Source organism: Triticum urartu, chromosome 2 (genome assembly GCF_003073215.2).
Source record: "Triticum urartu cultivar G1812 chromosome 2, Tu2.1, whole genome shotgun sequence".
Classification (NCBI taxonomy): Eukaryota; Viridiplantae; Streptophyta; class Magnoliopsida; order Poales; family Poaceae; genus Triticum; species Triticum urartu.
Window position 1 is genome coordinate 697,610,875 of NC_053023.1, and position 27,261 is coordinate 697,638,135.

Consider the following 27,261-nt stretch of genomic DNA (forward strand, 5'->3'; position numbering starts at 1 on the left):
GGGGTTGTTTGAATCCTCGACATCGTGGTTCATCCGATGAGATCATCGTGGAGCATGTGGGAGCCAACATGGGTATCCAGATCCCGCTGTTGTTTATTGGCCGGAGAGCGATCTCGGTCATGTCTGCATGTCTCCCGAACCTGTAGGGTCTACACACTTAAGGTTCGGTGACGCTAGGGTTGTAGGGATATATATATGCAGTAACCCGAATGTTGTTCGGAGTCCCGGATGAGATCCCTGACGTCACGAGGAGTTCCGGAATGGTCCGGAGGTAAAGATTTATATATGGGAAGTCCTGTTTCGGGCATCGGGACAAGTTTCGGGGTTATCGGTATTATACCGGGACCACCGGAAGGGTCCCGGGGGTCCACCGGGTGGGGCCACCTGTCCCGGGGGGCCACATGGGCTGTAGGGGGTGCGCTTTGGCCTACATGGGCCAAGGGCACCAGCCCCAAGAGGCCCATGCGCCTAGGATTTCAAGGGAGGAAGAGTCCTAGGAGGGGAAGGCACCTCCTAGGTGCCTTGGGGAGGAGGGATTCTCCCCCTTGGCCGCACCCCCCTAGGAGATTGGATCTCCTAGGGCCGGCGCCCCCCCCTTGGCCCTCCTATATATAGTGGGGAAGGAGGGCTTCCATCTCACGCCTTTGGTTGCCTCCTTCTCCCTCTCCAACACCTCCTCCTCCTCCATAGCGCTTGGCGAAGCCCTGACGGAGTACTGCAGCTCCATCATCACCACGCCGTCGTGCTGCTGTTGGTGCCATCTCCCTCAACCTCTCCTTCCCCCTTGCTGGATCAAGAAGAAGGAGACGTGGCTGTTCCGTACGTGTGTTGAACGCGGAGGTACCGTCCGTTCGGTGCTAGGATCTTCGGTGATTCGAATCACGTCGAGTACGACTACCTCATCCACATTCTTTGAACGCTTCCGCTCGCGATCTACAAGGTACGTAGATGCATCTAATCACTCGTTGCTAGATGAACTCCTAGATGGATCTTGGTGAAACCGTAGGAAAATTTTTGTTTTCTGCTACGTTCCTCAACAGGCATGCGCTTGAGAGATTTATGCGCTATTTGAAAGACACCGTGAGCTATGGGATTCACTACACCGGGTATCCAAGAGTACTGGAGGGTTATAGTGACTCAAACTGGATATCTGATGCTGATGAGATTAAGGCCACAAGTGGTTATGTTTTTACACATGGTGGTGGCGCTGTTTCCTGGAAGTCTTGCAAGCAGACCATCTTAACGAGGTCAACTATGGAAGCAGAACTCATAGCATTAGACACTGCCACTGTTGAAGTAGAGTGGCTTCGTGAACTCTTGATGGACTTACCTATGGTTGAAAAACCAATACCCCCTATCCTGATGAACTGGGATAATCAAACTGTGATCGTCAAGATAAACAGTTCTAAGGACAATATGAAGTCCTCAAGGCATGTGAAGAGGAGACTAAAATCTGTCAAAAAACTGAGGAACTCCGGAGTTATTACGTTGGATTATATCCAAACGTCAAAAAACTTGGCAGATCCCTTCACAAAGGGTCTATCACGTAATGTGATAGATAATGCATCGATGGAGATGGGTTTGAGACCCACCGCATGAGTTGTCCATAGTGGTAACCCACTCTATGTGATCGAAGATCCCGTGAAGTAGAAGTGGGAGACAAGCTGTTGGTCAGCTGGGAGGAGAGTATCCCTATATTAATTATCCCACTCCGTGAAGATGCAATACTCTCCTGATCTACATAGCAGGTTGATACTTATCTTAATGTGTTCCAAGTGGCTTCTTCGGGTAAGCAGAGATGTTGTCCCGCAGAATATCTTCTGAGGAACACACCTATATGAATTTGACTGTTAACGTCGCAGTCTGTGAGAATTGGGTGTTCTCTAATAAATTCATGAAAGGCCCTGGAGTATGACATATACGCTCCACCCGCGGGGAAGCCTTGCGGCAGCCCAGTATCGGTCAAGAATTTGTGTGAAACTAGTTTCACAGAAAACTTATAGTTCAAGGCATAGTCCACTATTCAAGTTGTGATCTAGTGTAGCATAAATTTCTAAGTGGAAGTTCAACTTCACAGTCTCCACTAAGCACCGATATATAAAACAATGTTTTGGAACTAAATGATGAGATGTGCCAATGAGACTTTGTGGGGGAATGTTGGAATTTTGCTAGTAGGCCTTTGGCCCAAAGCCCAACTAAAATTCTGAAATTCTCTTGACCCATTCATGCACACATGTGAGTGGAGTGAGTGAGGCTAAAGTTTAGTCCCACCTCGGAAGTTGAGAGAGAGTTGCACCTCTTTATAAGGTGAGCTCTTCTACCACTTGTATGAGCATGAGAAGAGGAGACCTACACGCGCCCTCCTCCTCCTCGCTCGCCACGCCACGCCACGCCACGCCACGCCTCGGCACGATGCGCCGCGGGTTGCGGGATTGAGCCAAGGACAGAGCTATGCACGTTGTCTATATTTTTGCTGCATGGGAAAATTAATGAGTCATTACTTAATAATTAACGGACGCGTTAATTACTGAACCGTTTCCGATTCTTTTGGATCGTGACGACTCAGACGTGGGGTTTACTCCCACGACCTACCCGGCCCGCACTATATAGTCAGGCAGACGTCTACCCTAGCCACCGCCGCTTCGTATGGTTTCTCACCACCGTTCTAGATCATTGCGCCGCCAAGCAAGTCTTCTCCATCCCTCCTTCCGGCGTGCACCGCGAGAAGGGACAGCAGGCCTCTGAAACCCCGCCTCTCGTGATCCTGTACGGGAGAGGGGCGATCAGGTTTTTGGGGAGCGCACTCGCGCGACTGCTGGCAGCGACGACTTCGCGAACGACAACTTCTTCCCCGACCTCGGCAACCTCGTCCTCGACGACATGGGCGACAACGTCAACGCCGGCGGTGCTGCACCCGCTGCACCGTATGTGATTCTACCCTTCCTGTTCGAGATCGTGATAGAATTCATGCTTCTAGTATAGGCCCTAGATGTGATATGTTCATCTGCTATGCTAGTTCGCATGATTAGTTTAATCTCTGCTTGTTATGGCCGGCCGGCTTAGGCCCGCAAGTTATCTTAGTTTTTATTTTCAGATTAGGCAAGTTATCTTAGGCAAGTTATCTTAGGTTGATTCTTCTACAAGTTATCTAGGATATAAATATAGGTTGTAAGACTCTTTTTGAAGGCAAGCAATAAGAAGAATATTATCTCCTATTGCCCGGCTCCCTGAGGAGCCGGAACCCTAGCCGCCAACAGCCCTCGCCGCCGCCCTTCTCCTAGCCGCGACGGCGCTCTGCCGCCGGCGCGCCCGATCCTCGCCACGTCTCCCTCCATCCTTCCCTTACCACCTACGCCCTAGACCTGGTAGAGTACTTGATCCTACCAATTTGGTATCAGGTAACCGGGTTTCGACCATGTCTCCGCCAATTCCACCGCCACCACCACCGCTGCCCGCCAACTCCTCCACCACCGCCGCCTCTGCGCCGGGCGTCACGGCCTCGCTCTCGGCGGGCACCACTGCGTCGCTCTCTGCGCCGGTCCTAACGGCACCCGGCACCACGCCGGGCCAAGGGCAGCCACAGGCCCCCATCCAACACTCGCCGCCGCCATCACCTCCCCCGCAGCCGCAACAGTTCACGCCGAAGGCCATGGCGGGCGTCCTCAACGACCTCGTCACCGCGGTTCAAGGGATCCGCCTCTACCTGGCAGGTCCGTACGGGCCGCCCCCACCACTCCATCCAGCCATGGCCGCGGGTCAGCAGGCGCTTCCGTGGTACTCGGCACCGGGGGCCATCACCGGACTCCATCCAGCCATGGCCGTGGGTCAGCAGGCGCTTCCGTGGTACTCGGCACCGGGGGCTGTCACCGGAGGCTACCCGGCGCTCCCCGCCCCAGCGGCCGCACCGCTGCCTTGGGCGCAGTGGCCGCCGCAGATCGCGCCGGCAGCCCCGCCACTTCTCGCCACCACGGGGCCGCAGTGGCCCACCTGGACCGCGCCGGCCGCGCCGTCCTCCGTCGCGCCCTACCTTCCAGTGGCCTCGAAGCAGGGTCCTCCACCGGCCCCGCCCAGCCCTAACCTGGGCACCGGCGCCTCGGAGCAGGGCCAGACCCAGCAGCTTCTTCCGGCGTCACCGCCGGCCCCCACGCCGCAGGCGCTGGTGCAGCTCCACCAGGCGCCGCCGCCATCGACAGTACCACCACCCGCGCCTAGGGCTACGGGTCGGCCCTTGCACCAGGTGCAGTTTCCACCGTCACCATCGCCGATCCCCGCTTGGGCGACCGGCTCGTCTTCGGGGCCGGTCTACTCCACGGCGCCGGAACACCCGACGCCCTCCCTGCGGTTTGATCACCCCTCCAGCTCGGCGAACTACGCCCCGGCGCTTCCCGACCCAGCATACGCGCCGGCGGCAACTACGGCCGCCCCCGGGCACGGCGGGCCGACACCCCCTCGCTTCGCCAAACTGGACTTCGCCACCTACGAGGGCACGGAGGACCCCCTCAACTGGCTCAACCAATGCGAGCAGTTCTTTCAAGGGCAGCGGACGCTCGCTTCGGATCGCACCTGGCTCGCGTCCTATCATCTTTGAGGCGCAGCGCAGACCTGGTACTACGCCCTCGAGTAGGACGAGGGCGGCATGCCACCATGGGAGCGCTTCCGGGAGCTCTGTCTCCTCCGGTTCGGGCCTCCTATCCACGGGAGCCGACTGGCGGCCCTCGGCCGCTTACCTTTCACATCCACGGTGCAGGACTACGCCGACCGCTTCCAGGCCCTGGCGTGCCACGCGCCGGGCGTCTCCGCCACTCAGCGCGCCGAGTTATTTGTGGGCGGTCTACCGGACCATATCCGCATGGACGTGGAGCTTCGGGGACCCCAGGATCTCCAGTCGGCCATGTATTACGCCCGCGCGTTCGAGTGCCGCACGGTGGCCATCCAGCAGGAATCACCGTCCCAGACTACTGGGTCGCTACCCGGACCAGATTCCGCGCAGGGTCGGCCTGTGCAGGCTTCTGCGGCACCCCTCGCCGCGACCGCGGGGCGCTCGTTCCGCCGGCTCACCCCAGCTGAGATACTCGAGCGTCGCCGCCAAGGGTTGTGCTTCAACTGCGACGAACCCTACAAGCCCGGCCACGCCTGCCCGCGACTCTTCTACCTGGAGGTGGCAGACTACATTCCGGAGGACGTCGTCGCCGCTGACCTGGCCGCCCCAGATGTCGAGAAGGTGTTTGACGCTGGTTGATTACCTCAAAGAGTTCAAGCAAGCGCTTCCCCACCTTGCAGCTCGAGGACGAGCTGTTTGTGCAGGCGGGGAGAAGTGTTATGGCCGGCCAGCTTAGGCCCGCAAATTATCTTAGTTTTTATTTTCAGATTAGGCAAGTTATCTTAGGCAAGTTATCTTAGGTTGATTCTTCTACAAGTTATCTAGGATATAAATATAGGTTGTAAGACTCTTTTTGAAGGCAAGCAATAAGAAGAATATTATCTCCTATTGCCCGGCTCCCTGAGGAGCCGGAACCCTAGCCGCCAACAGCCCTCGCCGCCGCCCTTCTCCTAGCCGCGACGGCGCCCTGCCGCCGGCGCGCCCGATCCTCGCCACGTCTCCCTCCATCCTTCCCTTACCACCTACGCCCTAGACCTGGTAGAGTACTTGATCCTACCACTGCTGCTGTGGTCATGATTTATCTTCTGTTTATTCGGATTAAATCTCATAGTAATTTGCTCATATTTTCAACAAAATGCAGACTTGTTTCAGATTTATGAACCAAGAACGTAGTATTTAACCTTGAAAATGCTTGCTGTAACACGGATTACTCTCCGTATTAAGCTGGTAATTCTTAATCCGGCCTTCTTTGACTGACTGAATGGTGGCTGTCTGCTATACTATGTCTTTTATTTGCTGGTTTGGTCTGGTCCAATGCCCAATGAAACTGATACTTTGCTTTCTGAGCCATGACATGTTGATGCCATCATTCAGCAGAGAAAAAAAGTAGCATCTGTACAATCTTTTTCCATGTCAAATTTTATCTAGCATGCGCCGGTTTTGTTTCATCGTCTTTTTTAGTATTCTGATATGCACTTCACTGTTTAGTATTCTGATTATGCTTAGAAAATTATATCTACTGCTATATGTTTGTTCTTTCCCCTTTTGATTTATTTGCCCTTATTCTCGTAAGGTTGATTATCTTTATTACTAAATCATGTAGCTGACCTTTATTTCACAAGGAAAATTTTCAAATTGGAAAATGTATGGGACTTTGTTAGATTAATCCAAATGATTTTACTGTATTAGTCCTAGAACGATTTGTCACGGACGCTGATACTAAGCAATTACTTGTTGAGCCCGTATAGGTTTGCTTGAGTTCACTTTAGTAAGTTAGGAGTCTTGCATGCCATGGTTATAGAGTTTGTATCAGTTTTGAGTCAAGTTTGTGCCGAAGCTGTAACCTGCATAGCTTCACCTATATAAGCAGCTGCAGGTCTGTTTAGAGCACCAGAAGATGAGAAAAAGATATAAAGAAATGCACAAGACGTGCCTTTTGGCACGCTCGGGATTTGCTGACTTGAGGTGGCTAGGTTTGTGCGCATGTGTTCGTGTGAATTTTGATGTGCTCGATCTGTTGGACAAACCCAACAGACTAAATCATGATCAACTGACGAAATAAGTCGAAATCTTTTACATCGATCATTAATTGTGAGAACTAAGCCATGAAGATGGCATGAATTAGTCTTCATAACATCCCTTACTCTTCAGTCCTTGCATATCTGATGTTGTATATTTTCACAAAATTACATGTGATGCTTATATAAGCTTAAGCTTGGCTGTTGAAGCAATTGTTCTTTAGGTATCTTCCTTTACATTTTCTTTATAAGATTATTGATCTAGCCGAAATGTCTCACCAGTAGTGTTCGGTTTTCTTGGGACAAAACCTTTGCCTGACAAATGGTAGGCATGTATGTGAAATTCCTTCATCGGTTTTGCAAACATTACTTGCCCAGTATCTTCTGATCAGCAGTTTAGCTTTATTGGTGCTTATATGCTTGCCGGCTGCAGCAACAATCATGCCCTGGAAATTGTTTCCGTGCAATGCTAATTTCCATTATCACTCAGTTTAGGAGTACTCCAGCTGATTGTTAATGTTCTGCATCAGCTTTTGAATTTCTGTTGTAAGAAGTGTTAAGCTTCATGCACTAGTCAACACAACCAAAAGACCGAACTCAAGACCTTAGGCCTTGGTACCATGTTAAGCTTCATGCAGTAGCCAACACAACCGAAAGTCCAAACTAATGGAGAGGGCTAGGTAATCCACACATACACTTCAACAATAATAGAGTTTTAATTGTGGATATTGTAGCTGAATTTTATTTTTGATTGTTGCACACTTAATATCCATTCTGGCTCACATTTGTGATATGTGAATTGAGAAAAACCTTGGAGAGCTCTGCACATCAACAACTGCTGACCTTATATGGCGTGTGGTAAGACTGGTCCTCCCTGAACATCTGGAGGGATCCATAGCTGATCAGGATATCCACCAGAAGATCCAGCTCATTTCATGGTAGAATCTTTGCTGCGGAAAATAGAGGAGCTTACTAATCTGATCACACGACAGTGTGATGTGCAACCTGTTGGAAGACACCTTCTGCTTGAGTGAGCAGATTGATGACTGGCTGTATGGCTTGGCATCCGGATAGAATAGGGATTTTTTTGCTGTCAAGTCTGCTTATAAACTGGGTATTGAGATGAGAGAACATGTGATCATAATCAACGCGGACTCCTTGGCCTCGCTCACCAAGATATGGCAAATGAAGGTCCCCAACCAGGTGAGCATGTTTTATTGGCAGCCTGCTTTGAGGACAATTTTTAAGAGGCGAGGTGTGTATCTAGACACTCAATGTGCGGTTTGCTTGTGCTTTGCTTCGATGAGGGTGGCTGCCATATCTTCCTCAGACATAAGATGGTCTGTCGATGTCGGAGCTACCTCAACCTGGAAGATGGCTGTTTTCTCTTTTGAAGTGCAGTATTAGGAATGAATTAGTTAAAGAAGTGTGGAAGCTTTGATCATGAGCCGCAACTGAAGATCTGGGTCCTGCTCTGGGCCTGGTGGAATCACAAGAAACAAGTTGAATGCAGAAGGAAATGGGAAAGGCCCGAATGAGGTTTGCCTGCCATCAGGTATTCAAAATTGTGGAGCCAAAGGAGCATCAATGTAGTGCCTGCAGCAGGGTTTCCCGTGCCCGATTCTCCCAGATGATTTCATCAAGTTGGACTGTGATGGTGCGACAGCGCAGCAAGTTGACGCTTCACTAGATTAAAAGATTTTATTATACTGTTAGCCATTTGTGTGACCAAACAAACCAAGTTCCAAATTAACTGCCTTTGCTTGTATAAATGCTTGTCTGTAGCCAAAGCACCTGCTTCTATCTGTCAAAATTGCATTGACAGTCCATCAGGGTATAAGACCAAACAAATCAAATTTTCATCGTTCCAAATTCTCACTGCTTTAGGATTGTACTTGCTAATATATAATCACATGATGACTTGTACTTGCTAATATATATAATCACATGATGACTTGTACTTGCTAATATATAATCACATGATGAATTTCACGATGTTATTGTTTGCAGTTTAAGCCTATATATGCACTATACTTTCTCCGTGTCATAAGAATATATGCCGGTACAGATCCACATTTCTGTTCTGTAAAATACACTACGTCGCATACCTGTGATGGTCAACAAATTTATAATGTCATTGTTTTGGAAATACACCTTAGCCTAAACCCTGATAAGCTCTAGGTTGCCATCACATCCGTGTCTGTTTTAATTTTGTAAAACACACTACATTGCTTACTTGTGATACATCACTCTGAACTTTCATTTCTGCTCGGTCAATATGGCAAGAAAAAGAAAAAGCTCTGTTAGCTGCACCTACAGTTCCATTAGCTACAACTGTAGTTAACTGTTATTTTTAATACTGATGCTAGCACCATGTCTAATTTAAAATTATGTTATTCAATGATTTTACCGCTTAACAGAGACATAGTAACCTACTAATAGTGCCATTTCAGGAAAGCTTTTGCAGCCAAGCTATATTTAGTATATAAACATGAAGTAGCAGATATTGTTTCTATCTGTTGCTGATGTACCACCAACCAACAGACTATTTATTTTAGCTCTGTAATTTGGCTAGATGCACAATTAAAATGGACAAGTTGTCACGGCCTCCTTGTTTCCCAATGTCGGTATGTTTGGCAGTAGTATTTTGATATGATAACTTTGAGAGCAGTTGCCACAGTGAGACTGGTGACGCTGGAAGATGATAATAGGACATAATGCTGCTCTTGGAAAAACACAGGAAAGATGCGAGTGAGCATAAGTATGTGCTGAAGTATACTATATACTTGGAGTAGCAAAGTGTCTGAGAGCTGAACTGCAAACTTAGGCGACGTTGCAGCTGCTGGCATTTGTGTGAAACTGACGGTAAAAGATGAGAAGCGTCCAAGCCATCGATCTCAGGAAAGAGAGGGTGCTAGTGTAGTGTTGCTGTATCCAAGTTATTTTTCTTCTGAAGGCAGACCTTTTGTAATTGGTGGCAACTTTTTTCTAGATAATTGGTGGCTACTTTATTTTTTGAGATGATAATTGGTGGCTACTTTTGTCAAACCTGTAGCTGATATTTGAGTTGTATATCTGTAGTGGGATTATATGTATTTTGTGTGTAGAAAATGATCGTAGCAGTGCTACTTCTCTAGAAAATATGTCTGTCGTGTCAGTATCGCGTTAACATTATAATTCTGGTCAGTCCAGTCTTTATGATTGAAACTTCAGAGTACAGGAAATTTTTGAAGATATAATAATGTCGGTAGTTTGGTTGCTGACCAGTTTAGAGTCTGCTTTTTCGTTATGTTTCATGTTGCAAGTTTCTTACTACTCCCTCCGTCCGAAAATACTTGTCATCAAAATGAACAAAAAGGGATGTATCTAGAACTAAAATACATCTAGATACATCCCCTTTTATTCATTTTGATGACAAGTATTTCCGGACGGAGGGAGTATGTACTTGCAAATATTCGCTCCTTATGTTGGGATTTTTCTCCCCATGTAGTTTGGAAGTCCTACATCAGTTTTTACTGTGTTTTCAGCAATACATGTCACAACTTGTATGCCATGGCCAGCTCGATGGAAGTGGTTAACTGCAGGGATGAATGACTCTTGTCTTGATGCTTGGCTTTAGTCCGTAAGTTATAGCTGAACTTTGTAAGAAAGGGATGCGTCGCCGAAATCCCGAATTGTGTGGCAGAGCCTAAATCGTAGCTAATGAAGATTAGTCATGAGCCGCTGCAATATCAACTTATTATCAGTCGAAACTGTGCGGAATTTTTGAAAGAATAATCATTGTTGCACGCACCCAGTTTAATGTAAGTCTTTTGTGTGTCAGTGTTCATAGCAGAATTAGTTTAAGTCTTTTGTGTATTTATTTGCCCCCTCCTTTTGTAACTCGTTTTGTGTGATTTGCCAGGGAGTTTCACCAGCAAAGATAGCTGGAGTCTGTGTACCCTGGACTGGACCTTTGACAGGAGAAGTAGCATCTGTAGGTGCAATGGGTGACAGCTGCTGCTTGGCTCCTGAACTGAAGGTTTTCAGTACCGGAGTACACAACACCAGTACGTAGTAATCTATGTAGAGATATGCAAAGCAGATGTCTTGCATTTTTAGCTCCATCACAGTGAAAGCAACACACGACGAGGTAACAGCACCAGCAAACCACATCTATCAAAGAAGCTTGGCCGTACCATATCTATCAAACTGAACTTAGGCCTTGTTCGTTTAATCCTCCTCCCAAGGGGATTGGAGTGGATTGGAGAGGATTTTGGCTTGTAGGAGATCTAATCCCCCTCAAACCCTGCCATTCTCCTTCAAAATCCACCTCAACCGAACAAGGCCTTAAGGTTTTCAGTACGACCAAGCTGGTTCAGGAGTTCCGAGAGGGGCAGGCACCTGCACAAGTACATTATATTCTCTATATAACGCTGTCAAAAGTTTTATTAAGCACACTATTTCCAGTAGATTATTCAACACCTTATTCTCTCAGTCAACACACAATACCAGTAGTAATAGGCAGGGCTGATGAGTGGCCCAGGACGAAACCTGCAGTAACTGAAGAGCCGGCAGAGCAGATTGAAGAGTCAGGAAGTATAGAGATAGTTTGGGGGCTAAACCTTGTGCATCAATCAAGATGCAGATGGCCCTTCATTCTTTTTCTCTGTCAATGTGAGCATTCGAGCTACGAAGATTGGTACTAGGCGGAGGCTCTCGCGAAACCCTTCCCTCCCCAGGCCGCCACCCGCGAGGCGGCCGGCGAGGGCCCTCAGATCCGCTTGCCGCGAGCCTCCCCTCCTCCCTCGCTGCCGCCAGGGGGCACGGCCGGGCGAAGCCCGACCGGCGCCGGCGCCGGCGAGGCCTGTTCTTCCCCCGGCACAACAGGGCGGCGCGGGCCGCTTCTTCGGGTGCGGGCGCGGGGCATCGCGGCGTGGCGGCGCGCGGCCTTCTGGCGGGCGTGGCGCGGCATGGCCGGCTGCGCGGTGGTGCGCGCCTCGCCGTGGCGCCCGGATCCGTCTGGAAGGCGGCGCGGGCTGCGGCTGGGGTCCGGCTTCGGGCCCCCGGCGGCGGTGTTGGTTCCTCTCCGTCGCGGGCGTGCGGTGGTGGTGCGGCTCGGCCGATGGCGGTCTGGCAACCTGGTGGTGGTTGCCGGCGGTGCGCGTGGAGGTGGTGCTTCCACTTGGCGGCTCTCTGTGCGGGGAGGCGGGGGCGGCTTGGACAGGGGCCGCGGCACCGAGGGCGTGCCGGCTGCAGCGCGAAGGCAGGAACTTTACGGGCCTCGGAGATCCCGGACGGGCCTGTGCGGCCACGGGCCTGGTTTGTTTCTGCTATTGCGTCCGGTCAACTATTGTCTTCGGCGGTGGAGGCGGGGCCCTCCCACGTGCCGACGGTGCTGCTGCCCTTGTCCCGGCTCCTCTTCTTCATTGTGCAGGTCATTCTTCACGGTGTCGTGGCGAGACAGCGTGGGAAACTTCCTGGTCGGGTTTGCGCAGGATGGTGGTCAGTTTGGTGGCGAGCTCTGGAGTACCTGAGGTGAAGGTTGGGATCGGGAGAAATCCCTGTTGGCTTGGCCGACACCGACGCGGTGGCGCATGAGGGTGTCGCCGGACCTTCCTGGAGGGCGTCGGGGCTACCCTTCCTCTCTCCTCACCGCGTACCGGGGGAAACCCTTGGCAGCAGCGTCGTCATTGTCGCGTCCCTTCTTGGAGGTGTTGATTGGTACCGGTGCTTCAGAGGCCCAGAGCTTGGTGGGCGATCTTCGGTGGATGCAGCGGCCACGAGGCTTCTTCGTTTTTGTCAATCCGTAGTTGTCGGCATTTGTTTCTCTTGTATTTTCTCTTTCTTTTCTTTTGGGTGTGACTGTGCTGCTTCCGCCACAGCACCTATCGTTGGCTGTCTCGGTTGGTTGCTTTGTATACAAAGCGGAGGGAAATCCTTTTTCAGTAATCCTCTTGATAAAGTTTATTATCAACGCGATGATGCCGAAATCTCCCTTAGCTGAGTATTGTATCTAATTTTGATGATGAAAACATTGATTTATACTACATGGTTTTTTCAGGACTCGAATAGGAAAAACAATTAGCATTGGATCAGTGATATATGGCCTCTTTAACCCTGTGGGATATCACTAGGATCCCTTGCAAAACCACAGAAATTTAGATTTTACAGCACAGGAAAACAATTGATTTGTAAAGAGATTTGGGTGGATGGCAATTTTCTTTTAAAATAAAGTGCAAAACCTAGGAATTCACGGATCCAGATCCTCAAAAAAAACATGTAAATTTCTTTGAACCGAGCCCTATGAAGAAGTGAACAAGAATCATATTCAAGTGGAAAAAAAAACAAAAAAAAAATCATACGAAATTGCTATGGGTCGAGCCTCAGAATAAGGGAACAGGAAAAGGAAAAAAAAGAGCTCGTCTTCGATATAATCACTGGACTAATTTATAATCGACTCAAACACAATATACAGTTCCTCGAGTTTAATCCAAGACCTCAACTTTCACAACTAGTACTAATATATACTCCCTGAAACAATATATAGGCCGTCTATAGACGACGGTGGCGATGATCTACTGCGACTCGACGAACGGCGGCGTGTTGGCGGTTGAGCCGTGCTCCTTGGCGCCTCCGCCGAAGATTGGCTCGGCGAACATGGAGCTGACCTTGTTCTTGAGGCACTCCCAGTGCTCGCTCGCCCCCGCCTCCGTGAACTGCTTGTACTGGTCCTTGGCCCGCTCCATGAGCGACGCGCCCTCCCCCACCGTCCACTTGAAGCACGGCGCCGGCGCCTGCGCCTCCTTCTCCGGCACCGCCGCTCCCGCTGCTGCCCCCTGGTTCTCCATCAAGCTCGAAATCTGAGACTGAAAACTTGTCTACGTGAAGAGATTTAGACGATGTCGCCGGTTGTTGCCGTGTTGCTTTGGTGGCCATGGGGCTGCGGGGACGTGGCTACTTATATGCATGGGAATATGGGATCGAGGTCGGGGTGCCTTAGGAGGAAGCCGGGTCCGTCGCGGGCTTCGAGTAGTGGAAAACTACCGAGTCCGGATCATCATCATCATGGAAGAAAACAAGTAAACGCGGATTCTGGGCCGGACTGGATCACAAGTGAAAACGGACTCTTTTCTTCTCCGATGAGATGATGATTTCCCAAGCGCAAACGGGAACGGGAACTACTCCTTTCTCCCTGCTCCTTCCTTGTTTTAAGTTTTAACCCCCATCGTTAACAATTAGCCAAGTGCAGTCTAGCTAGGACGTAGTAGATTATTTTTCTCCGTCAGTTCAGTGATGCATTGATCACCTTGAAGAAGTTTATCGATGCGATGATGCCGAAATCTCCCCTAGTTGAGTGATGTATCTAATCTAATCCGCGCTCCTGGTTGAACGCTTATTAATCGTTTCGTTTGTTGGAGTGAATTGCAAAAAACCACCACATTTGGGGCATCGATTGTAGAAAACCACGAGGTCGCTAATCATTTGCAAAAAACACCGCACATTCAGTAAACTTTTTGCAGTGTGCACTGATCGACCGATTTGCTTCGTTTGAGTGCGTTTCCGACAGATGGGGCCCGGTTTCCCCCTACGTGGCATAACGGACGGCAAACGGCGCCGTCTGGTCGAGACGACTTGGTCGGCTCGCGTCGGACCGGCCGACCGCGCCGCCCCCACTCCACTTCTCACTCACTCGCTCCTCTGCTCTCCCTCCCGCTCTCAACCTTGCTCTGCCTCCTCTCCTCTCCGCTCGCTGCCGGCCGCCATGGTGTCTTGGAGCGACGGCTCGAGCAGTGAGGACTCCGAGGTGCAGATCATTTCTTCCTACGACTCCCCTATTAAGGTCAGTTGGTTCCACAGGGACTGGATTTAGGGTTTTGATTTGGGCATTTTGGATTTAGGGTTTCAGCTCGATTTGAACCAGTACATTTGTGTTGCCCAGATCCCACCAACAATGGATGACCCGTTGTTCACTGGTTCTGCTGACGATTTGAGGGTGATGTGCGAGCATGGCAAGCCAGGGAAGAAATGTGTTGCATTCCAGGGGATAAGCACTGGGAGGAGGTTCATTGCCTGTGCCGTACAAGTTGTTGGGGAACGTAGCATAAATTCAAAATTTCCTACGTGTCACCAAGATCTATCTATGGAGTCATCTAGCAACGAGGGAGGAGTGGATCTACATACCCTTGTAGATCGCGCGCGGAAGCGTTCAAGAGAACGGGGTTGATGGAGTCGTACTCGTCGTGATCTAAATCACCGATGATCCTAGCGCCGAACGGACGGCACCTCCGCGTTCAACACACGTACGGAGCAGCGACGTCTCCTCCTTCTTGATCCAGCAAGGGGGGAGGAGAGGTTGATGGAGATCCAACAGCACAACGGCGTGGTGGTGGAAGTAGCGGGATTCCAACAGGGCTTCGCTAAGCGCTGCGGGAGGAGGGAGATGTGTCACGGGAGGGAGAGGGAGGCGCCAGGCCCTAGGTATGGTTGCCCTCCCTTCCCCCCACTATATATAGGGCCAAGGGAGAGGGGGAGGGCGCAGCCTTGCCCCTTCCTCCAAGGAAGGGTGCGGCCAAGGGGGGGGGAGGAGTCCATCCTCCCCAAGGCACCTCGGAGGTGCCTTCCCCCGTTAGGACTCTCCCCTCCTCTTGTCCCTTTGGCGCATGGGCCTCTAGGGGCTGGTGCCCTTGGCCCATGTAGGCCAAGGCGCACCCCCTACAGCCCATGTGGCCCCCCGGGGTAGGTGGCCCCACCCGGTGGACCCCCGGGACCCTTCCGGTGGTCCCGGTACAATACCGATGACCCCGAAACTTGTCCCGATGGCCGAAATAGCACTTCCTATATATAATTCTTTACCTCCGGACCATTCCGGAACTCCTCGTGACGTCCTGGATCTCATCCGGGACTCCGAACAACTTTCGGGTTACCGCATACTAATATCTCTATAACCCTAGCGTCACCGAACCTTAAGTGGGTAGACCCTACGGGTTCGGGAAACATGCAGACATGACCGAGATGACTCTCCGGTTAATAACCAACAGCGGGATCTGGATACCCATGTTGGCTCCCACATGTTCCATGATGATCTCATCGGATGAACGCTGATGTCAAGGACTTAATCAATCCCGTATATAATTCCCTTTGTCTAGCGGTATTGTACTTGCCCGAGATTCGATCGTCGGTATCCCTATACCTTGTTCAATCTCATTACCGGCAAGTCTCTTTACTCGTTCCGTAACACATCATCCCGTGATCAACTCCTTGATCACATTGTGCACATTATGATGATGTCCTACCGAGTGGGCCCAGAGATACCTCTCTGTCACATGGAGTGACAAATCCCAGTCTCGATTCGTGCCAACCCAACAGACACTTTCGGAGATACCTGTAGTGCACCTTTATAGTCACCCAGTTACGTTGTGACGTTTGGTACACCCAAAGAATTCCTACGGTATCCGGGAGTTGCACAATCTCATGGTCTAAGGAAATGATACTTGACATTAGAAAAGCTTTAGCATACGAACTACACGATCTTTGTGCTAGGCTTAGGATTGGGTCTTGTCCATCACATCATTCTCCTAATGATGTGATCCCGTTATCAACGACATCCTATGTCCATGGTCAGGAAACCGTAACCATCTATTGATCAACGAGCTAGTCAACTAGAGGCTTACTAGGGACATGGTGTTGTCTATGTATCCACACATGTATCTGAGTTTCCTATCAATACAATTCTAGCATGGATAATAAACGATTATCATGAACAAGGAAATATAATAATAATCAATTTATTATTGCCTCTAGGGCATATTTCCAACAGAAGTAAGTTAGTAAATTAGTTGCAATGTGAAACCTCTCCTGTGTAGTACAGTTCATCTGTTCTAGGGTTAACTGTTCATGTTCTAGGGTTTACTGTTCATTGCTCATAGTTCCTGTTCATGGTTCATTGATATTGATTTATGTTCATAGTAACTGTTCATGTTAGGAAACATGCTCACAATAATTGTTGTTTAGTTTTTTGAGTTGAATTGATCTAACTGAATCTGCACCTTAACTGTAACCTGAACTTAACTGAAAATGTAACATGTGACAACATGTTTGAACTACTTTATTTTGTATTGCAGGGAGTTAATAATTGTGGATTAGTGCAATGGGTAGATGAGGAGTGGCCAGATCATCTGCAGAATGCACTCCACAAACCGTGGCTTATGTATGAGGATAGCATTCAGGCCAATAAGATGGCATGCCTTGAGCATTCATTTACTATGCACAATCTAGCACAACAGAAAAAAGAGTTGCAGGAGACTTATGAGAAGCTTGTTGAAGATGTGAACAACCTCTTGGATTCTCAGGATAATCTGCCACATGAAACTGATATGAATGTTGCTGACAGCAGCATGGAAAAGGATGCTGAGATCAAAAAATTGAAGGCAGTTGTTGATCAGTTGAAGTGCATTCATGTTGCTCAAGCCAATGTCATTAGGAATTTGAAGTTCAATCATCTGAAAGAGAAGGAAAAGATGAGCTCTGATAAGAGGACTTTGGAGTTTAGCTTTGCTGACCTAAAGAAAGAGAAGGAGAAGCTGGATTGTTACATTGCTGAGTTGACTAAAGAGAAGGAGAAGTTGAGCATTGAGAAGAGTACTTTGCAGTGTGCTGTTGCTGACCTGAAGAAAGCAGGTGAAAGTAACAAGAGGAAGCTGAAGGAAATCAAGGGTATTTGTGGTGAAGAATAAATTGTGCTGTCATATGACCATGTGGGTCATTGTCTTTAGTTACTAGCTTTGAACTATGGCTTGTAATGTGTTAAGTTTGAATCTGTTGAACTAATTTACTTATGAAGCATTGAACTATGGCTTGTAATGTGTGCTAAATTTGAATCTGTTGAACTAAGCTGTGAAGTATGGCATGGCATGTAATGGGTTTAGCTTGGCTAAGCTGTGAACTAAGCTATGAATCTGTTGAATTAAGGTTGGTCGACGCCGAGACACCCTAAGTGATAAATTTGCTTCACTTAGGGGTTGGTCGACGTCGAGCCACTCTAAGTGACAAATTTGCTTCACTTAGGGGTTGGTCGACGCCGAGCCACCCTAGGTGACAAATTTGCTTCACTTAGGGGTTGGTCGACGCCGAGCCACCCTAAGTGATAAATTTGCTTCACTTAGGGGTTGGTCGACGCCGAGACACCCTAAGTGATAAATTTGCTTCACTTAGGGGTTGGTCGACGCCGAGCCACCCTAAGTGACAAATTTGCTTCACTTAGGGGTTGGTCGACGCCGAGCCACCCTAGGTGACAAATTTGCTTCACTTAGGGGTTGGTCGACGCCGAGCCACCCTAAGTGACAAATTTGCTTCACTTAGGGGTTGGGCGACGCCTAGCCAAACTAAGTGACAAAAATGGTTCATTTAAGATTGGTCGACACCGAGCCACCCTAAGTGATAAAATCCTAAATAGCTTGATGCAACAAAGTCTAAATGACAGCATCATATTCAACATAATCATTATCATAGTCTACTTGACATCCTCATGCATAAAAGTCTTGATCACAACCATAATTAGGTAACTTACATAGTGCCATCACAAAGTAGCCAAAATAGGCTGAATTAAACTGGTTTGAACATGACAAACTCACAGCTGTTTTGAACATCACAAACTTGAAATTGTTTTCAACATCAAAAACTTGAAATTTTTTTCAACATCACCATCATGAAATTACTTCTTCTTGCTGCCCTGGGAACAACTGAACGACTCAGACATCTTGTAAGAAGGTTTTCTCAGCCTTCCAGTACCTGAAGCTCTAGGTGGTATGAATGTTTTCTTTGCAGCAGTAGAAGAACTTGGCCTAGAAGCACCAGCAGTGGATGAACTTGGCCTTCTAGCTACAGCAGTAGATGAACTTGGCCTAGAAGCAGCAACAGTAGATGCAGTTGCTCTCCTAGTTGCAGGAGGAGCTGATGGAGCTGGCCTAGGTGCTGGTGGAGCTGTAGTTCTTGCCTTGGGAACTGCTGGAGCTGGCCTAGGTGCCGGTGGAGCTGTAGTTCTCGCCCTGGGTACTGATGGAGCTGCCCTTGGGGCTGATGAAGCTGCATCAACTCTTCTGTTTTCCTGCAGTGTAAACATACAAAGATTAGAACATAGTATAGGAAATATAATCATAAACTGAATTTTTTGAAGTTTGGACAATTAACCTGATGTTGGTTCCTTCTCATTGCAAGGGCTGGCTTAAGATTTTTGTGGCAGCTAGTGTACCTATGCCCACTCAAATTGCAATTACTACAAGTGATTGATGCCATCCTAGAAGTATCCTTGGGAGCTGGCTTCTCAAACTGATTCTTTCTCCTCTTTGTCTGCTTCTTCCCTGGCTTGTCTCTGAAAACAGGTGGCTCTATGTCAGGGGTCCCAGTCTTTGGCCATAGATCAGGCCCAGGCACAGGGTAGACAATTGGACTGTAGGCTTGTTGATACATTGGTTTCTTGAAGAAAGCATTAACAAAATCTTCTGGATGTAGTTTATTCTTGTTAATTGCTGAAACACCATGATTGCAAGGAACCCCAGTCATGTCCCATTTTCTACACCCACATGTGTAATCTTTCAGATTTACTGCATATGTGCTTTCTCCACTTGCAACCTGGTATAGATCAGGTCCAGCCTTGATTGACTGACAGAATCTGGAATGATGTTTAGCTTCTTCCAGCTTTTCAGCATATGTTGGGCATATCTGCCACTTAGCTGTCTCTGTCTTGGTCCTATTGGCATTGAACTTAACTAACAATTTTGTTCTGATCCCATCAACCATGGTTTTAATTGGTTTTCCTCTCACATCAAGTATCATTTTATTGAATACTTCACTTATGTTGTTCACAACCAAGTCAGTTTTACAATTTGTGTCCATGGCATGTCTAGCCCATGTATGCTTTGGTATCTTACTAAGCCATTTCCAAGCTGCTTGACACTCTTTTTTCATACCATTCATTGCTTGATTATATCCATACTCAGTATATGAATAACTAGCCTGATCCATGTATTTCTTTAACTCTTCACCTCTAAAGCCAGCTGTTTGGAAGTTCTGATAAATATGTCTAAGGCAGAATCTTTGAGGGCAATTTGGGAATACATTGGTTATTGCTTTAAGCAGACCCTGTGAAAGTAAACTAATGTTTGAATATGATGCCAGAAGACACTATTTGTAAGTACTAAGCATGTTCTAATTTGCACTATTTGTAAGTACTATGGTGTATGAGTTACCTTTTGTCTATCAGATATGATAGTGTAGTAGCCATGCTTCCCTGACTCACCACCAAGAGCATACTTCAGTTGTGTTAGAAACCATGACCAGCTGGCAGTGTCTTCCTTGTCAACAATTGCAAATGCAATGGGAAATATGTTGTTATTACCATCTCTACCAGTTGCAGCCAATATTTGCTGCCCTGTGGTCAACTTAATGAAGTAGCCATCAACACCTACAGCAGAAAATTTCACATTAGTACTAGGACAACATAAATGATTGTGTTCACACAAATTAATATAGGTACCTATGAAGGGTCTGCAACCATTTAGGAAACCCTCTTTGCAAGCATTCAGGCACATGAACAAGCCATGGAATCTAGGATTTATGCTAGGATGGGCCTTCAATTGCTTTGTTGTAACAATGCATCTACTTCCTGGATTGGTATCCAACACAGCTTGGAGGTAATCCCTTATCCTTGTGTATTGTGCCCTTGGATCTCCTTGGACAACACTCTTAGCTGATTTCCTTGCTCTGTAGGCCATGTGAATGGACACTTCTATTCCATGTTTATTCTTTAAATTGGCTATTATGGTCTGGACTGGTGTGTTTATGTCTGCCCTCAACTGTTCCTCACACTCATGTGCCAACCATCTTGCAGTCACTTTGGTGCTCTCTCCTACAGCAGCACAATTGTGGTATAACTTCATCTTCTTTATACAAAAAGTTTTCTCATGTGCTATTTGAGAAGCAGCAATGAAAAAAGGACAGTCTTCTGTACTGCAAACTGCAATAACTCTATCTGAGCAGTTCCTATGAAAAGAGTAGTTCTTGTTTTGTGAGATGTGAAATGTAAGAAGTGCTCTCCTGAATTGTTGGACATCTAGAAAACAAAGTTTCTTCACAAATTGTTCTTGTGGGTTCTCCCTCTTCTCATCATACCAAAGCCTAGGCTTCTGCTTTCTGGCCCTACTCTTCCTACCATTTGGTTGCCTAAATGTTGGAAGCTGAGCACCATCATTATCATCCTGACTTAAGTCACCTGGGTTGCTCTCTTCATCAGATGAAGGTATCCAATCTTGCTCTATGATTTGGTCAAGACTTTCATGTGATCTGGTTGTTGGCCCCTTCCTCTGGCTTCCTCCTGTGATGCTGCTTTCTCCTGCACTACTTCCTCCTATAGTGCTTCCTCCTCTCCTACCCTCCTCAGCTTGCTCATCCTGTCCTACCTCCTCCTCTCCTGCTTCATCCTCCAACTCCTCCTCATCTGGTTCATAAAGCTCTTCTACATCAGTGTCTCCTTCAAAGTGATTGAGAGGATCAGCTCTATGCCTCTTCATTGCCTCCAGCCTAGCTATTATGTCTTCATCTTCTAAAATCTCATTGTCACTATCACTGTCAGTGAACTCTTCAGCAAGCAGCTCTGGAAGTTTTCTCTTTGCTTCCTTGTACTTCTCTTTTTGTTTCTTATTGGTCCTAAACTTTTCAATCTCTTCATTCCTCCTCTGCTCCATCATCTTCTCAATCTTCTCTTGATCTTGGTCTGTCTTCATGAAGTACTCATGCCTCTCACTACCATAGTCCAATGCAAACTCTGGTTCACTTGGACCCTTAAGCTTCAAACATGAACTCTCCTGGGTGTTCATGACCTGGACAGGCTGTGGTTGGGGCTTAACTGGACTAGGGAAAAGAACTCCTGAAGTATCTACCTCATAGACAAGTGGTACACCTAATTCAGACAAAGGGACCTGCTCTTCATAAACATGACCAATGTTTAGGTCAGCTGGTGTGGGTGCATCACTTCTCATGACTGTAATGTTAACCACATTATTTCCTTTACTGCATATGTCATCCAACATTTCTTCAACCTTGTCATCATCAGTTAATTCTTCCATTCCTGGCACCCCAACTCCTGGATCTCTGACATAATACATATAATCTCTTGAACTAAAGCCTTCCAACTCTATTAGTGCAATAAGATTCCAATATGTTATGTCTGATAAGCAAATGGTTCTTTCCAAATTATCTCTATCGAAGAAATGGAACCTCACTTCCCATTCTTCATCATCCAACCTAGTTCATTTAACATAGTTGTTAACATTCAGATAAAACTTGTGTTGAACAATACAGATAAAATTCAGTAAACCTAGTGTTAAACAATTCAGTTAAAACAACTGACTATTGAGCCATTATGTTCAAAACTAGTGTGCAATTGCAGTTGAAACTACTGAGCCATTATGTTAAACTAGTGTTAAAGTTAAGTTAAAAACATCTTAGTTAGCAAGACTGAGCAGTGCAATTATGTTAAACTACTGTGTAAGTTGAAAACTAGTGTTACAGCTAATTTGCACTCCAAACCATTACTGTAACCCAATAATCCTAACCCTAGAACCCAAACATTACAGATAAAATTCAGTTAGCATGACTGAATAATTAAGGGCAAGCTAATTTGCAGTTCGCTAACATTACACACAATAATCCAAACCAAATACCAACAACATAATCCCCAACTCTGTACTTGTCCTAGAACCCTAACCCTAGAATCCAGATCGGGGAAACAGGGAAACAGTGAGGAGGGGGAGAGGATGGATGGCTTACACCACACCGCCGAAGGAGGATGCAAAGTGGTGGCTGCCCGTCGGATTTGCCTTCACCGCCTTGGCAAATGCCCTAGCCGCCGTGTACTGCGGGTCCGGGGATTGGGGAGGAGGCACCGCCTGAGAAGGATTCGAGCTCCCGCAGAGCTCCAGTGGATCTCCAGCACCACCAGCATCGCTAGCGGAAGCGCCGTCGCTGCCGCGGCCGTCGCCGCCGCCAGGTTTCGCCTTCCCCATTGAAGCCCCAGGGAGAGCAAAGGAGCGAGTGAGTGAGAAGTGGAGTGGGGGCGGCGCGGTCGGCCGGTCCGACGTGAGCCGACCAAGTCGTCTCGACCAGACGGCGCCGTTTGCCGTCCGTTATGCCACGTAGGGGGAAACCGGGCCCCATCTGTCGGAAACGCACTCAAACGAAGCAAATCGGTCGATCAGTGCACACTGCAAAAAGTTTACTGAATGTGCGGTGTTTTTTGCAAATGATTAGCGACCTTGTGGTTTTCTGCAATCGATGCCCCCAAATGTGGTGGTTTTTTGCAATTCACTCCGTTTGTTGGAACTAGTGTTTTGGAGCTCAACTTGTCCGGAGGATCATGATGCGAATAGTTACGATTTGGTTTTGTTGTAGGTGAAGCAGCATTGTTGGGGACGACCTTAGAGCATCTCTAGCTGATCTCGTAAAGCACCACCTGTAAAAAACACCTAAAACGAATTTACGGTACCACGAGGCATCGGACAGAACAGATCCTGTAAACCCGTACTGTATTTTTTTCTGTTCTCCTCACACTTCTTCTTCCCCGGAACGCACGCACGAACAGACTCAAATTCCGTCCGGCTAGAACGGCAAGCTTGCCGCTCGTGCGCCACGTCGATCCTCCAAAAGTGGCTGAAAGCCTCCATATATGATGGATGAGAGCTCGAATATAGGGCAAATTTTGTACGGGATATGCTATTTTACAGGGTCTATTTAGGACGTTTTTTCCAGCTTGTACCGTAAATGCAAAGGTTGCTATTTTACGGGATCTATTTGGGGTGTTTTTCCAGTTTGTACCGTAAATTCAAAGGTTGCTATTTTACAGGATCTATTCGGGGCGTTTTTCCCACTTGTATAGCGAAAATACAAAGGTTTGACCGCTTTTGTGGGATCTGCTAGAGATGCTCTTACAATTGCAGACCTACCATTTTGTCTTAGCAATGTTCTGTGAGAAACGAAGGAGGTGACATGTGGTTTTTGCCTTGTTTTGCAATTGAAGCTAGATATGAGAAGTATGTTTTCGAACAGCAGCTTGGTCGTACCACCGCTTTGGAAACCTCCTCATAAGAGAAAAAGCAACTCAGAAACAACAGTTAATTTCCTCCAAAAACTTCCTATATGATACTGGTAACAAATAGATAAATTGCACTTTTCTTCCTGCTCAGAGCACAAAGCTGCATCACTAAGTTCTGTCACGGACAGATAAACTGCCCAAAGTGGCAAAATGACTACACATGCATTACAGAAACAAGTTCCCACAATAACTAACAAAAAACAAGTTTACATAGTACTCCATCCGTAACTTAATATAAGACATTTTTTGACACTATAACAGTGTCAAAATGTCTTAATATAATGTAAAAAACGTCTTAAATTAAGTTAGAGAGGGGGTAACAAACTACTGAAGAGGAGTGCACTCAGCACAGAACACTTGTCAACAGATAGACATATATTCTCAGAGTTAAATGTACACGGAATTTTTTTTCAATCATTTATACCGGTACACAAAAAAGGGAGCCAAGCTAAATTGTGTGTACAAATTACACTTCAAGGAATGGTTATGGCGGCAGGGGATTTTAGTACAGAATGTCACGGTTTGAAAGTTTTTCGTGATGTTTACACATTACTTATACCAACTTGCAGCAGGTGAGCTCCTTCTACATTGCTCTTATAACAAAATTGCCTAGAAGGCTGTCTGAAAATCTGTGCAAAACCATAATAACTAGTAACAATTAGAGGAGAAAGGAGTTTCTATCCGACACCTAGATCAACCAAGTCATAAAATTTCAGCGTACCAAAATAAAGCACACTTTAGTTCCTCTCCTTCACCCTACCATTATTCCTTCATCATTTCAATCAACCCCTGTGACCAGGCCCCCACTCCGGAAGGAAGCTGAGACAAGGCATCAATTCCTGCCTTGGTCACACTTTTATCCTTTCTGTCCCAAGAACTATAAGAAAGAAAGAAAAAACCAATCAATGAGTATATGACCTATAATTGTACTGCATACTATAACCAAACCGAAAAAGAAGGCGTGCGTACCTTCTCTTGATCTTGCTGTGGTCCTTGCACACACCTTCGGTGAAGTCAACTAGAGCCATCGCTACCTTCAACCCAGACTTTTGGTCATTTATACCACCCAATATGCCATGGTAAGCCTTAAATATCCCCTCTCTAACCTTGTTACCATGATCCTTATCCTGGGACTTCAACTCAGCAGCTACTCTAAGCTTTTCCATAACTGGAGGCAGGTACTTCTCAAATTTCTCACCAATAGCAAGAGCAATCTGCCCAAAGCTCGATAAAATTGAAGGTTGAAGTGTCGATTCTAGGATACCTTGGTAGAGAACTTCCATAATATGATCATAGGATGGCACCGCCTCTTCCTCTTTTCCCAAGACACGGCAGATATCACACATCACTTCTAAATAAACTAGGGAGAGCCGCTTCACATTAAAATGCTGTAGCAGGATAGGCATGTGTTGTACAAAATCACCACCACTGGCATGAGCAAGAGCACCAATGGCAAGGGCTGCTCCATCATGTGCACTATTACTGTCACTGGTTAAGACAATGCACAATAGGAGCAATACACACTTAGCAGACCCATTAAGTTTAAATGCCACACTGGTCGCCAAGTAGCTAGTGCCAAGCCTCCGGATTAAGAGTTCTAGTAGACCACACAGCAAAACCTCAAGAAGGCCACGGTTCTTCCTCTCAATGGATGAAACTGCTTCACCTTGACGATTAATCATGATGTTCAATCTCCTAAAGATTTGAGACATTAAGCCTCCTACAGCCCTGCAAACTTCTAATTCTTCAATGTTGCAAACTCTCACAATCTCACTCAGTGCTTCATAAGCAGATGTACATGCTGGAAGCCTAAAAGGGTTCTCCTTAGCAAGTTCTGAAGCACAAAGAAGAGCATCAATAAGAGGCTTAGCAAAAGGTGAAAGCTCACATGACTTTGCATCTTCTCCATAACATCTCGCAAGAAAATATAGAGCTCTATACACTTCAATGGACACTTGACGGACATCTTTGCTCCTCTCTATCAAGACAGCCATGATCCCAGGAAGGCCCCCCTCATTTCTGATGATTCTATTTGCACCCACAAGCTCAAACATCCGCCCAAGAGTCCATGCAGCCCTGCCTCTTACACCTTCCTCAGGATCTTTCATCATGTCAAGCAACAAATGAACTACAGGAGAAAGTTGCTTGACAGAGGGACCTTCAAGGATAAAAGCTAATGGAAAAATGACTACCTTGCGACTATGACAATGTGGTCCATGGATGTTGCACTCAACAAATTGCACCACAAGGGGGACAACTGCATCCTTCATAGTTCTAGCGGCGAGGCCTAGGCATGTCATATAAATGCCTTCCACAGTCTCATCTCCCTCTTGTCCCCAAATGTCCTCAAGATTTGCTCCCTCTTGTTCCACATTTTCATCTCCCTCTTGTTCCTCACTCATGGAAATGTCCATGTCCTCTAAATTACCATCTCCCTCTTGTTCTGCACCCATGGAAATGTCCTCTTGTTTTAAATCTTCCTCTTCTTTTAAGTAAGTTTCTAGCAGAAGTGGAACAAATGAAGAGAGAGGACCAATAAAGTTAGAGGTCTCTTGTTCTTGTTCTTGTTCTTCTAAATCTTCTTCTTCTTCTTGGTAATCAACCTCTTGTTGGCAAATAGTGCTCCACAACTCAATAGATTTGACTTTAAGTGATTCCACATCTCCTTTCAAAGCTTGGGATGTAAGACTTAGTATGATTTCCTTGTACGGTTCTAAATTGGTATGATATCTGGATGCAATTGCAACAAGGCACTCAAATGCCACCTCTTTGATCTCAGTTTCGTTGGATTCAGCCGCATCACAAACTACAGCCACTACAGAATTTCTGCCAGCATGGTCTTTAAACCGAGCAAAATCATCAACCTGAAGAACGTTGAGTAGAGCTTTAACCGCTGCCAGACGGACTTGAGAACTTAGCTCTCCTGCATGGTTCTTCACTGCATTTACGACACTGGCCTTAACAAGATCCCCTTGATCCCCCTTGAGAAGGTAAGGGGACCCCTCGAAGACATACTCCAAAACTTCTAGAGTTGCTTCCTTTAGTGAAGAAGATGGCCTTGCCATGTTGTCCACTAATTTGCCAATGAGGTCCTGCAATTGATTCCTCGGTATCTCAATGCATGCAACCCTTGCAATAATTTTTGCAATAACTTTCGACCAGGGGCGCCTTGAATCAGATTGCCTTGAATCAGATTCTAGTGCCATGAGCAAATTCTCCTTGATCTTTGATCAAATAGATGGATCGAGGTTGAGCCATTGTAGAGCTGGTAGATCCTTGAGTGCGTCCTTGAGTGTAGGATCCCTTGATTCCAAGGAGTTCTTCAGGATGATGCCAGCAAGTGTCCTAGTCTCTTCTGGATTCCCCTCCCTCAAGAGATGAGATGATAAATGTAGAAGAAAGTTGGGAAGATCAAGACCATGGAGCTGCTTTAGCTTCCGTTCTGCTATTGACCGTATATTGTCATCAGGGTGCAAAGCATGTGCGAGAACATCACTAATATCAATTGATTCATCCAT

General features: G+C 47.1%; 1 pseudogene; it reads right to left on the reverse strand.

Annotated features, from left to right (window-relative positions):
- Positions 1–24,505: 24,505 nt before the first annotated feature.
- Positions 24,506–27,261, reverse strand: LOC125537986 (annotated as a pseudogene).